We start from the raw sequence: 13,523 nt of genomic DNA, 5'->3' as shown, positions 1-13,523 counted from the left end.
ACCGGAGGGGAAAGATGCAGAATCACTTTCTAGATAGTCCAAACCAAACCCACTGCCCTCCAGTCTATTCTGGTTCCTAGTGACCCTATAGGACAGAGTAGAACTTCTCCATAGAGCTTCCAAGGAGCAATGGGTGGATTCAAACTGCTGATTTTTTGTTAGCACCCAAGCTCTTAACCAGTGCACCACCAGCGCTCCTTCTCTAGATAGTAGACACTTCTTATTTTTGTTGATGGGAAAGGCAATACCAATATAGATGAAGTCTGCACAGCTTGACCAAGGTAAATTAAGACACTCATAAGTACATAAGAAAAGGGGCAACTTTGGTAAATGCTATAACAAATAAAATTTTGGAACAACAGTAATAACAACCAAAAAATATGTGTGTGGTTACATAGGTAAATGTATGTGCATATTTGTATATAGGAAGGCATATGTGAGTGCATGCACATGCATGCGTAGGCATATCTGTAGGCTTATGTATATACATGTTAGTGTGTGCTGCATATATATACATATACATAATAAAGCACATAGGGGGCACAGTTATGGAGACTTCCTAGACATATCCAAATAACTCTCAGGATTGGTTTACTGGGTTAAAAGGCTTAGCATCATAGTCTCCTGAGATAATTTAGTCAATTGGCATAACGTATTTCGAAAAGTTAATGTTCTACACTCTAGTTTGGTGAGTCAAATGCCTATGCATAGTTAATGAAACACAGGTAAATATCTTTCTGGTATTCTCTGCTTTCAACCAGGATCCATCTGACATCAGCAATGATATCCTTAGTTCCACATCGTCTTTGGAATCTGGCTTGAATTTCTGTCAGGTCCCGGTTGATTTACTGCTACAGCCGCTTTGGAATAATCTTCAGCAAAAGTTTACTTGTGTGTGATATTAATGATATTGTTTGATAATTACCACATTTGATTGGATCATCTTTCTTAGGAATAGGCACGAATATGGATCTCTTCCAGTCAGTTGGCCAGGTAGCTGTCTTTGAAATTTCTTGGCATAGATGAATGAGCACATTCATGGCTGCATCCATTTGTTGAAACATCTCGGTATTCAGTCAATTCTTGGATCCTTGTTTTTTGTCAACGCCTTCAGTGCGGCTTGAACTTCTTCTTTCAGTACCATCAGTTGCTGATCATATTCCACCTCCTGAAATGGATGAACGTTGACCAGTTCTTTCCAGTATACTGACTGTGTGTATTCCTACCATCTTCTTTTGATGTTTCCTGCATCTTTTAATATTTTCCCCTTAGAATCCCTCAATATTGCATCCTGAGTCTTGAATTTTTATCTTTTTTTTTCCAGTTCTTTCAGCTTCAGAAATGCCGCATGTGTTATTCCCTTTTCATTTTCTATGTCCAGTTCTTTGCACATGTCATTGTAATATTTTACTTTGTCTTCTCGAGCTGCCCGTTGAAATCTTCTGTTCAGCTCTTTTACTTCATCGTTTTTCCGTTTTGCTTTAGTTACTCATGGCAAGCTTCAGAATCTCTTCCGATATCCATTTTGGTCTTTATTTTCTTTCCTGACTTTTTAATTACCTCTTGCTTTCTTCATGTATGATGTCCTTGATATCATTCCACAATTCGTTTGGAATGACAATGTTATTGACAACATTGCAAAGAATGGGAGATCCAGAACACTTAATTGTGCTCATGAGGATACTGTTCAAATAGAACAAGGGGATACTGTGTGGTTTAAAGTCAGGAAAGGTGTGAGTCAGTGTTGTCTCCTTTCACCATTCTATTTAATCTGTATCCTGAGCAAATAATCCAAGAACCTGGACTATACGAAGAAGAACGGGGCAACAGGACTGGAGGAAGACGCATTAGCAACTTTCATTATGCAGATGACACAATCTTGCTTTCTGAAAGTGAAGAGGACTTGAAGCACTTACTGATGAAGATCAAAGACCACAGCCTTCAGTATGGATTACATCTCAATATAGAGAAAACAAAACTCCTGACAACTGGACCAATAAGCAACATCATGATAAATGGAGAAAAGGCTGAAGTTGTGAAGGATTTCATTTTACTTGGATGCACAATCAACACCCACAGAAGCAGCAGTCAAGATATCAAAAGACATATGGCATTGGGGAAATCTGCTGCAAAAGACCTCTTTAAAGTGTTGAAAAACAAAGATATCATCTTGAAGACTAAGTTGTGCCAGACCCAAACCATGGTGTTTTCAATCGCTTCATATGCATGTGAAACCTTGACAATGAAAAAGGAAGACCAAGGAAGAACTGATGCCTTTTAGTTGTGGTGTTGGCAAAGAATACTGAATATACCATGGACTTCCAAAAGAACAAACAACTCTGTCTTGGAAGAATGTTCCTTAGAAGCAAAGATGGCAACACTACATCTCACACACTTTGGACATGTTATCAGGAGGGATCAGTCCCTGGAGAAGGACATCATGCGTGGCAAAGTAGAGGGTCAGTAAAAGAGAGGAAGACTCTCAATGAGATGGATTGACACAGTGGCTGCAACAATGGGCTCAAGCATAGCAACCATTGTGAGGATGGCGCTGGACTGGACAGTTTCATTCTCTTGTACATAGAGTGGCTATGAATCAGAAGCGATTTGATGGCACCTAACAGCAAGCAACAACATATACCTACAGCCAGGAGAAACTACTTCTACCTATGATGGACAGGTTTCAGCAGAGTTTCTAGACTAAGATTAGGAGGAAAGGCTATCTACTTCTGAAAATAATTCAATTAAAACCCTGTGGATAACAACAGAGCGTTGCCTGACTTGCATGTTATGGACACGTCATTAAAAGGGACCAATAGCTAGACGACAACATCATCTCTGGTGAAGCAGAGCTAAGGGAGGATGAGGAGGACCCTCGGTGAAATTGATTAACACAATAGCCATAACAATGAACTTGAACTTGTCAGCATTTTTGAGGGTGATTCAGGACCAAGCAATACTATAGTCTGTTGTACAAAGGTCTCCATGAGTGGAGTCTATTCAACAGCAGCTATCTCCACTCTCTTTTATCAGGTTTGCTGCTTATGGGTGATGGAATACATGATAATAACAATAGTCTGAGATCATGAGAACAATTTCACACTTCTGTTGCTCACAAATAGGTATTGTGTCCTACACAATGTTTATGGGATATCATGTCAATGAATCAGATAGTCTGTAAGCTCTCAGTGTATTTGGAGGCACTGTGGAGACAGAAGGCACAATCTGTATCTAAAGTATTTATAATTTCAATCTATATCTAAAGAACTTATAATTTCCAATAACTATTTATAATCAAGATTACAGACAAAATTAAGGTTGTTAATCATCTAACTTTAAATAGGGAGATTATTCTGTATTATCCAGGTGAGCTCAGTATCCTTAAAGGTGGAAGAGAGAGGCAAAAGAGAAGGGGGGAGATATGGTAATGGAAGAATGTTTAAAGATATGCAATTTGGCTGACTTTGAAGATTTAGGAAGAGGTTCATGATCGAGGTAAAGCGGGTGGCCTCTACAATCTGGAAAAGCCCAGAGGCTCCAAAAGAAGTGCAACCATACTGACACCTTGATTTTAGCCCAGTGAGATCTATGTTAGATTTCCAACCTAGAGAACTTAAGATAATAAATTTGGGGTGTTTTAAGAACTATATTTGTGGTAATTTGTTACAGTAGCAATAGAAAACCAATACAACACCACGGACTTCCAAAAGAACAAACAAATTTGTCTTGGAAGAAGTACAACCAGAACGCTCCTTAGAAACAAGGATGGTGAGACTTCATCTCACATACTTTGGACATGTTGTCAGGAAGGATCAGGCTCTGGAGAAGGACATCATGCTTTGTGAAATGCAGGGTCAGTGAAAAAGTCAAAGACCCTCAAAAAGGTGGATTGACACACTGGCTGCAACAATGGGCTCAAGCATAACAATGACTGTGAGCATGCGGCAGGACTAGCCGGTGTTTCCTTCTGCAGTACCTAGGGTCGCTATGAGTTGTAAACAACTCGAGGGCATCTAACAACAACATGGGCCAGCCAAACCAGAAGATCCAGATAATTTTGGGATTCATGGTTCTCACAACCCTGCACAAACTTTTCCCTATTTTAGTTCTGAGGGTCCCATTCTTTCTCTATCAGGACACTGTTTTTACCAAAGGAAGTCTATTGAGGCTGCACCTTCAGTCTTCTTTACACTGCCACTTTTATTATAAAATTCTGAGTCTGATCTAGAGCACAATTTCTGCCTGCAGGAGACTCGGTGACAGTGGCAGCAGGGGCTCTATATTGAGTACATGTCCAGAGACATAATAGATAGAGTCTTCTGGGTAAACACCTACAGTGGATCCAATACACAGTCCATTTTTATCTTTTCCTTTTCTTGAAATGGAAGAAGACATCACCACAACTCTGCCAACTGGAGTCTATGACTATGCAAAACTTTCAATAGCAGAATCAAACGGTAGCTTCTGTAATCAATGATGAACTACTTGGGATAGATTTTACCTTGAAATGCACAAAATCTAAAAGAAATTAGTGACATATATAGTCACTGTAGTTCCTCATAGAATCTACAGCTTTCCATGTCCACACAGAAAAATAAATGGTCATTTTCCCAAGCTGAAGAAATGCTACAGCTCTTGGTACAATAAAATTGATACAAATTTAATAACTTTAATACAATTTAGTACAAAAATAGAAATAGAAGTCTCAAATAAAAAAATATTTATGTCTAATTTTCTGTACAGATAAAATATAAATAAGAAATGAAATTGAAATTGGGTTCTTAGTGATCATGTAATTAGAGTCTGTGGTGCCAGATGAGTAGTGAGAAATGTTGGTATCCATCCCCACTGCAAAAACATATATTGTATATAAAGTTTCAGTTCTCGCTACTCAATTTAGTCTCTTCTTTGAGTTGTATTGAAAACTCACTAAAATTCTCTGTGACATATATATTTCTGTTTCCAAGCCTAAAACTTCTGGAATATTACATGCAGTTCTGAGAAGAGAAAATCTACCAGGTTGGGAATGTAAGAATATAGAGGCTAACTGTAATCACAATAAAAAAAAATAACAACAACAAAAAATCATTGTCACTGAGTTGATTGCAACTCATGACAACCCCATGAGTTTTTTTTGGCTGTAATCTTTACAGAAGTAGATTCACCAGACCCTTTCCTCCATAGCACTGCTGGGTGAGTTTGAACTTCCAAGCTTTATTTCATAGTCGAGCAACACCACAAATCAACACCAGATCAAAATTACAAGTGGTTATAGTCTTCGAAGGGAAGCAAAGAGACCATTGTGAAAAATCTAAGGCAATGGGTCTTACATATCTGTTTGTACCTGGTGTGGTCTCTTCCTCAACATGAAGTTGAGTCAACACTAACCAGTGTATGTGTTCATGTTGTCTATTTTCCCAAAGAAACTAGCTCTCATTCCCCAAGATAGGATTCTATCAAATCCAAAATAAGAAGATACTATTTTCTGTTGAATTCTTCTAGGTCAATTTAAGCTATGAGGAAGGATTTGAAACTTCCATTTCTCTTTGGTCGTCTGAGATCAGTTTCTTCCTCCGTAACTTCCTCATGGAATTTTTTACCTCTGCATTTCTCAGAGTATAAATCAGAGGGTTAAGCAAAGGTGTTCCAATTGTATAAAACACAGCTATCATCTTATCCATGGGGAAGGTGTTTGTGGGGCGTCTGTTTATAAGTATAGAAGGACCAAAGAACAAGAAGACTACTATGATAGGGGAGATGCAGGTGGAAAGGGCTTTTTTCCTCCCTTCATCACTGTGGTTTCTCAGAGAATGCAAGATGATAACGTAGGAGAACATCCGCATGACAAAACTCACTATGAAAATGACTCCACTATTGGACATCAGTGTCGCAGCAGTGACTATTGTCAGGGCGGTGGAGACAGTAGCCAAACACAACTCTTACAGAGAAGTGGGGCCAAGGAGGGTCACTCAGAGGAGTCGACCCCGGCTTCAGTCCCAGGAGTTTATTTATAGTCAATGCAGCAAGTAGTGAAGCAAATCACAGAACAGTGGGCTTTGGGTGAATAACAATAAATTTTTGGCAAGGGAGAAAGAGTTCAGGTAAACAAGCCAATCAGTAACGGGTTTGGAAAAACAAGTCGTGACAAGTTTCAACATGTTGGGGACAAGTCTCAACATGCTGTGCAGCATAGAGGCCTTTGAGGGGTTGAAGTTGTCAATAGTGTAGCCATGTTTAAATGGCATATATCCCCCCATTTCCCCCCTTTTGTTTAGTTAATGGAATAAGAATCAGGAGGGTTCTCACTGGTCCAACAAAACAAATGTCCATTAGGAGAAAGTAAAATTTTCTCTACGAGATAAAAATCCAAGATTATCTCAGCTACTGTCTCCACACTTCAGGGCCTGGCGTCTTAGTGAGTCCTTGTGAGCCCAGCTTCAGCTGGGGCACACTCCATAAGTTTAAGGAGGAGAAGTAGCATAATGATGAGTAATACCTGGACTTAGTTGGGCTCCTAGATGGCGGCCATGGCAGGCGCTTTAAACTCACGGTGCTGGTTTTCCACCAGATACCATCTGGTTTTTCAGCAGGTTATTACTTAATACCTGGGCTTAGTTGGGCTCCTACTTGGCGGCCATGGCAAGCTCTTCAAACTCATGGTGCTGGTTTTCCACCGGATACCATCTGGTTCTTCACCAGGTTACTAAGTAAAAGTGATGCTCTTATCAATCGCATAACCGGAGTGAGCGGACTCAATGTGCCTTTTAGGTGTGTATGACAATAGAGGATGATCTTATAAAGATATTATAATCCTTTGTACTAACCATACTCTGATTGTTGGACCAATGGGTTTCCTCCGACTCTCATTTTGTAAGTTACACTATCTTTTAACATTCACTAAGATTATTATTCTTAAAGGCTCAAAGATTTATAAAGGCTCAAAGATAATTAACAATCAAACAAGCAAGGATTTACACAAGTTACAATCAAACAAGCAATGATTTACCCAAGTTCACTATCAATTGGAAAGGAATCATCTGAATTAGAAACCTATCTATACAGAAGCATCTAACCTAGAAGAAGCAGAAAATATAGAGGAATTTACACATAACAAATTTTCACTGGGAAGTTGCTGATTAACAAATTACTGATTAACAAGATAATATAGGTTTCAGGTGTAAGTGGGGCACCTGTAGTTGAGAGGATATGCTCAGCTTTAGAGGAGAGGGCTTTCAGACCGCCCCATGTTACCGGTATTGCAGATCTCCATTGTTCATTCTCCTTCCCTGGCGGAGGGGGTGATGGTGTCAGTTGTTGCTCTGGAGTTAGATCGACTGGCCAGCGGAAGGGTGGTGGCTGTCGCTGGGTCATGATATGGTTTTACTAGTCTAACGGGAATCCAAGTGGACCTGTAGGAGACAAAACAGCCACATACCCTCACCCCCAGGTTAATAATTCTACAGGTCCTTGCCAGACAGAGGGATTTTCAGGATCTTTATAGAGGACCTGTGGGTGAGGTCAGGTGTCGGGGGGATAAAATGTCGTTCTGCAGCGGTATGACCATCTTTGGCAACCAATAAAAAGTTAAAAGTAAAGAGAGTTTGGCAAGTCTTTCATTCTGGTCAAATAGTCTAGACCCATCATCTCCCCCCTTTTGTTTATTTAAGAGCTGTTTGAGAGTATGATGGACACGTTCAATTACGGCTTGCCCTTGAGGGTTATCAGGAATGCCAGTGGTATGAAGAATATCCCAAGTGGCACAAAACTGTTGAAATTTAGCAGAAGTATATGCAGAACTATTATCAGTTTTAAGGGCCTGGGGACATCCCATAGTTGCAATGGCTTGGGTGAAATGACAACAGGCATGAGTAGAATGTTCCCCAGAAAGGGTTGTAGCATAAAGAAACCCAGAACATATATCTATGGACACATGGAGATATTTAAGTTTCCCAAAGGGAGGATACTGTGTTACATTAATTTGCCACAATTGATTGGCTACTAGTCAAGGTGGGTTGACGCCAGCAGCAAAGAACGTGGGAGAAAAGCGTTGGCAGTCAGGACAGGTGCGAACAATTTGTTGTGCTTCAGTAAGAGAGATAGAAAATTGTTTTTGAAGTCCCCGTGCATTTTGATGAAAGAAATTATGAGAAGTTCATGCATCAGAAAAGGCAGAGCCAGCAAGTAAATCGGTGCGAGAATCACCATCAGAAAGAGGCCCCGGCAAGGGTGTATGGGAGTGCACATGTACCACAAAAAAGGGAGAGTTACAGCTATTAAGCAGTGTTTGGAGTGTTTTAAATAAAGTAAATAACTCATAGTCGGGACTAAATCGAAGAGTTACATCACTAATATGTTGAATAGTGTGAACAACGTAAGAAGAATCAGTGATTAAATTGAAAGGCATTGATTTAAAAATTTCAAAGGCAGCAATAGCTGCCGACAACTCGGCACACTGTGTAGTGGAGGCTTTCTATGTAATAAAGTGCTGCCAAGCACCGTCTGTCTGCCAGGTGACTGCGCCCTTTCCAGTTTTTCCTGATCCGTCTATAAAGGCAGTAGGGGCATTAGCAAGAGGTGAATGAGAGAGCATAATAGAAAGTTGTCAAGAAAGAAGCTGCAGAGTAGAGAGTGGCTTTGAAGTGGGATAAGAATAAATTATTTGCCCAGTAAAATCAGCCAAAGCAATCTGGAGCTCTTCAGAATTAAGAAGAGCATGGTCAAAAGCTGTTTTTGTTACCCCAAAGTATATAAAGTGAGGGTCAGAACCCAAGAGCTGTTGAGTAAGGGTGCATCCTTGCATTAATAAGTTAATGTGCTGAGAGAAACGTGTAAACAAGTGTTACGGAGGGCCATAAGGAAGAAAAAGCCGCTAAAGTGCTCCAAAGTCAGGAGTAAATTGACAGAGCACGCCTGTAAGATTATGAGGAGTATTTAATAGGAGAAGGTAAACAGGATGATTTATCTGTAAACAAGTCAAAAATTTTTCTTTAAAGGCTTGGTTAACAAGTATTAATTCATGGCGTGCTTGGGGAGAGAGTGTCCTCAAAGAAGTTAGAGCAGGGTCATCCTTAAGGGTCTCGAATAAGTGGGTCAGTTGAGAGGTTGTTATGCCGAGTGAAGGTCGTAGCCAATTAATATGACCAAGGATATTCTGGAGATCATTTAGAGTTAAAGCCTTGGGAATTATAATTTCTGGGGTTTTAGGGTGAACGATATGGGTGTCAAGATAGTATCCCAGATACTGCCACGGGGTGAAAGACTGAACTTTTTCAGGGGTTACTTGTAAGCCAAAACCTTGTAACTCATGTTGAACAGAGACAAGAAGTGAATCAAGTTGTTCTGGTTTGGGATGGGCTAGGAGAATGTGGTCCATATAATGATATATAAGACATGAGGGAATGGCTCTTCGGACTGGCTTAAGAACCTTATCAACATAATATTGACAGATAGTTGGACTATTGACAATGCCCTGTGGGAGAACAGTCCACTCATAACGCTGCATAGGACGACAATTATTCACAGAAGGAACTGAGAAGGCAAATTTAGCACAGTCATTGGGATGGAGTGGGATGGTAAAAAAAACAATCTTTAAGATCGATAATAATAATATGTTTGAGGAATACAGGCCGGATTGGGAATTCCTTGTTGAAGAGGTCCCACAGGGACAAGACGTTGATTAACAGCCCGTATATCATGTAGGAGCCTCCATTTTTTGGATTTTTTAGGGACACAGAAAATAGGTGTATTCCAAGGGCTGCAGGAAGGCCGGATGTGTCCGGCCTCTAACTGTTCCTGGACAAGTCTTTTAAGGTGTTCTAATTTCTCTTCTTTAATGGGCCACTGCTCAACCCAAACAGGAAGGCCAGGTATCCAGGTTAATTTTAACAGAGGGTCTGTTTGAGCAGTGGCCTCTATGAGAAATCCTGAGGGGTGTCAATTTGAACATTCCACTGGGAGAGTAAATCTCGTCCCCATAATATAGTAGGTAAAGGAAGGATAAAAGGGCAGATAGAAGAGGGCTGTCCATCAGGGCTATAGCAAACAATGGGAAGTGTACCTTGAAAAGGACACTGTGCTCTTCCAACTCTGGCGAGGGTTTCAGTGGTCTGCTTCTTGGGCCAAGAAGAGGGCCGGGAATCAGAGGAGAAGATAGTTACATCTGCCCCAGAATCCACGAGCCCTTTAAACATGCGATCATTGACCTGAACAGTAAGATATGGTCAGGAAGATTGTAACTTAGTGACCCAAAAAGCATCAGTACTGCCAAAACCCCCAGCCCGTCTTAGGGTAGTTCGAGCGGAGGGGACTACAAAAGGAAGTAAAATTAACTGTTCTATTTTATCAGAGGGAGTAATATTCCAATAAGAGAGACTGGAAACCATAATTTTAATTTGACCTTCGTAATCAGAGTCTATTACACCAGGATGAACAGTCAGACCTTGAGATGTAATACTAGAGCGACCCATTAGGAGTCCTAAATATCCTCGAGGCAGGGGTCTCCAAACCTGTGTTGCTATAAGAAAAACTTTTCCTGCCTCATGTATTATAGCCCCTTCTGCTAAGGGTAAATCTAGACCTGCACTCCCTTCCGTGGCTGCCTTTAGATCATTGACTCACAAACGTTGCTGTTTGGAGTCTATGTTGTGGTCTCCACCCTCCACACTCGGGGGCTCCCTGGATTTTTCGGGGCATGAGAGCTCTCGCCCCTCTTCCCGTTTCCCGACATAGGGCTGCCTTGATTGTTAAGTTGAGACCTGCACTGATTAGCCCAATGAAAGCCTTTACCACAGCGGGGACACTTTCGGGTTGGAAGTTTGGTGTTGGCATTTTTGTTTTTTAACCTATGACAGTCCTTTTAAAAATGTCCAGGTTTACCACACCCAAAACAGGTGGCAGTGGATGGACGGAGAGCTGCCACTAATACTTGTGCCTTATGAGTTTCTGTGCCAACATTCTGACATGCTCTAATCATTTCAGCTAGATTAAGATTCTATGCCTTTAAGGGAGCTAAAACAGCCCGACAGTCAGCATTAGCATTTTCATAAGCAAGCTGAAGACAAATAACTTCACCTGCTTGTTGGTTGTCTACCTGTTGGGAAATGGCCGTCTGGAGACGATTGATAAAGTCAATGTAAGGCTTGTTTGCCGCTTGGCGAATAGGGGCAAATGAGCCGGTGGGCGTCCTGGAATCAGGGATTTTACTCCAGGCTTTGGCAGCAGCGTCGGAGGCTTGACTGAATGCTTGCCTATTCATCTGACTCTGGGCCTGGGGAGTGGAATAGTTCCCAGCACCCAAGATCATGTCAAGACTAACAGGGATGTTATTGTTAAGATTGTCCATAGCATAAAGGTTAGAATGTTCCTTGTACTCTTGACACCATACGTTAAATTGAGCAGGGGTTAAAACTGTTCACATTAAAAGATTCCAATCCCAGGGGGTCATCTCAAAATCCCATCCTAAACCTTCCACAATCCCTTTTGTGACGGAACACTGTAAACCATTCTCTATCATGCTTTTACGAAGTTCTTTAAAAACTTGAAAGCCAAGGCCATCATGACAGGGTGGTCCTGCTCCCCGAATGACAGGATAAGCAGAAAACCCTTCTTTCTCATGGCCCTCCTGCAAACATCTCTCCATAAGAGACTCATGTTGTGAGAAATCAGCCTCGGGAGGCGTGGAAGGAGGAGGGTCATAAACATTTTCTTTACTAGGGGAGGGTGCCGAAGGAGCTGCCTGTAGGGACTGCAGGGCAAGGCGGCAGTGATGCCAAGCAGTAAGAACTGAAGCTGGGATGTTCATATGTTACCGATATGTTCCCATGCTTCTACATCAAGGTTCCCCCACAAGGGATACCAAGGGCAGGCAGAGTCAATTAAAAGCAGAAGCTGGGTAAGTGCTTCTTGTGAAACCTTAAGCTTAGAAGCCTTTAACAATCCTAACAGCTGGGTTTTGTATTGATGCTGTTCAGAAGAAAGAGAATTCCCCATAGTGAGGGAGAAACAGAAAAATGAAAAAAGAGAATGAGAGACAGTAAAAACTCCTGGCCTGAAGCCTGAAATCCCTCAGGAGTGGTCAGGAAAGCCCTGCTAAAGCAGCCTGATCTGAGAGCGCTCGGGAAAATTCCGCCCGCGGAAAAACCCCGTCGCCCTCGGGCTGTGCCTTTAAACAGCCTGAAACGGACGCATCCTATACTTACCACCTGAAGGGATTTGAGTGCGAGGGCGTCTACAGCTCCCTCACACGGGGCACCATCTGTCGCAGAGGCGATGATTGTCGGGGCGGTGGAGACAGTAGCCAAACACAACTCTTACAGAGAAGTGGGGCCAAGGAGGGTCACTCAGAGGAGTCGACCCTGGCTTCAGTCCCAGGAGTTTATTTATAGTCAATACAGCAAGTAGTGAAGCAAATCACAGAACAATGGGCTTTAGGTGAATAACGATAAGTTTCGGGCAAGGGAGAAAGAGTTCAGGTAAACAAGCCAATCAGTAACGGGTTTGGAAAAACAAGTCCTGACAAGTCTCAACATGCTGTGCAGCATAGAGGCCTTTGAGGGCCTGAAGTTGTCAATAGTGTAGCCATGGTTAAATGGCATCTATCCCCACACACCAGTAGTAAGTTGATCACATAGGTGTCTGTACAGACAAGTTTCAACAAGGGCTGGAAGTCACATAAATAGTGGTGATCAATCACATTGGGACCACAGAAAGGTAAACTCAAGGCCAGAAAAATCTGAGCCAAAGAATGCACACCGGCCCCAACCCAGGCTATAGCTACTAACACACTGCAGACCCACCGGCTCATAATGGTCATGTGGTGCAGGGGTTTACAGATGGCCACATAGCGGTCCACAGCCATGAGAATAAGGATGAAGATCTCCAGGTAGGGAAAGAAATGAAATGAAAAGATCTGGATCATGCACTTACTGAAGGAGATAGTGTTATTCTTCAGAAGGGCATCCACAGTCATTCTAGGGGCTATGGAAGTAGAGAAGCTGGTGTCATATACGGATAAGTAGAAAAGGAAGAAGTACGTTGGAATCCCAAGTGCCCGGCTGGTCTTGATGGTATCAATTATCTAGAAGTTAGCCAACAATGTCCCTAAGTAGAAAAGCAACAAAAAGACAGACACTAGCTTCTTTTCACCAGCATCTTGTGTCAATCCAAGCAGAATGAACTCAGTCACGTTATTATTCAGCAGCATGATTTCATGAAAGATGAGAAGGTACAAGTGTGAAATCGTTTATCTGAAAAAAGAAATACAGGAATTAATTTATGGTGCTAGGCAAGAGTGTGAAATATTTTTAAGCAAATTAATTTGTGGGGCTATGCAATGTTAAGGGACATTTTGAGCAAAAATAGATATTTCTCATCAGGAACATTCTAGCTGTTGTTTCTTAGTAAGTCACTTCAACTCTTTCTCCTCATTTTTTTTTTTTTTTATATTTTATTGTACTTCAGGTGAAGGCTTACAGAACAAATTGTTTCTCATGAAACAGTAGTACACATGTTGTTTTATGACATTG

At 41.5% G+C, this 13,523-nt stretch overlaps 1 pseudogene; it reads right to left on the bottom strand.

Moving 5' to 3' along the window:
• Window positions 1–5,513: 5,513 nt before the first annotated feature.
• On the bottom strand, window positions 5,514–13,293 carry LOC101342226 (olfactory receptor 4C16-like; annotated as a pseudogene).
• Between the last annotated feature and the right edge of the window lie 230 nt (window positions 13,294–13,523).

The sequence above is a fragment of the Trichechus manatus genome, unplaced genomic scaffold, assembly GCF_000243295.1.
Source record: "Trichechus manatus latirostris isolate Lorelei unplaced genomic scaffold, TriManLat1.0 scaffold00440, whole genome shotgun sequence".
In the NCBI taxonomy this organism is placed as follows: domain Eukaryota; kingdom Metazoa; phylum Chordata; class Mammalia; order Sirenia; family Trichechidae; genus Trichechus; species Trichechus manatus.
The sequence above is the reverse complement of the archived record's forward strand: the minus strand, read 5'-3'. Positions and strand labels throughout refer to the sequence as shown.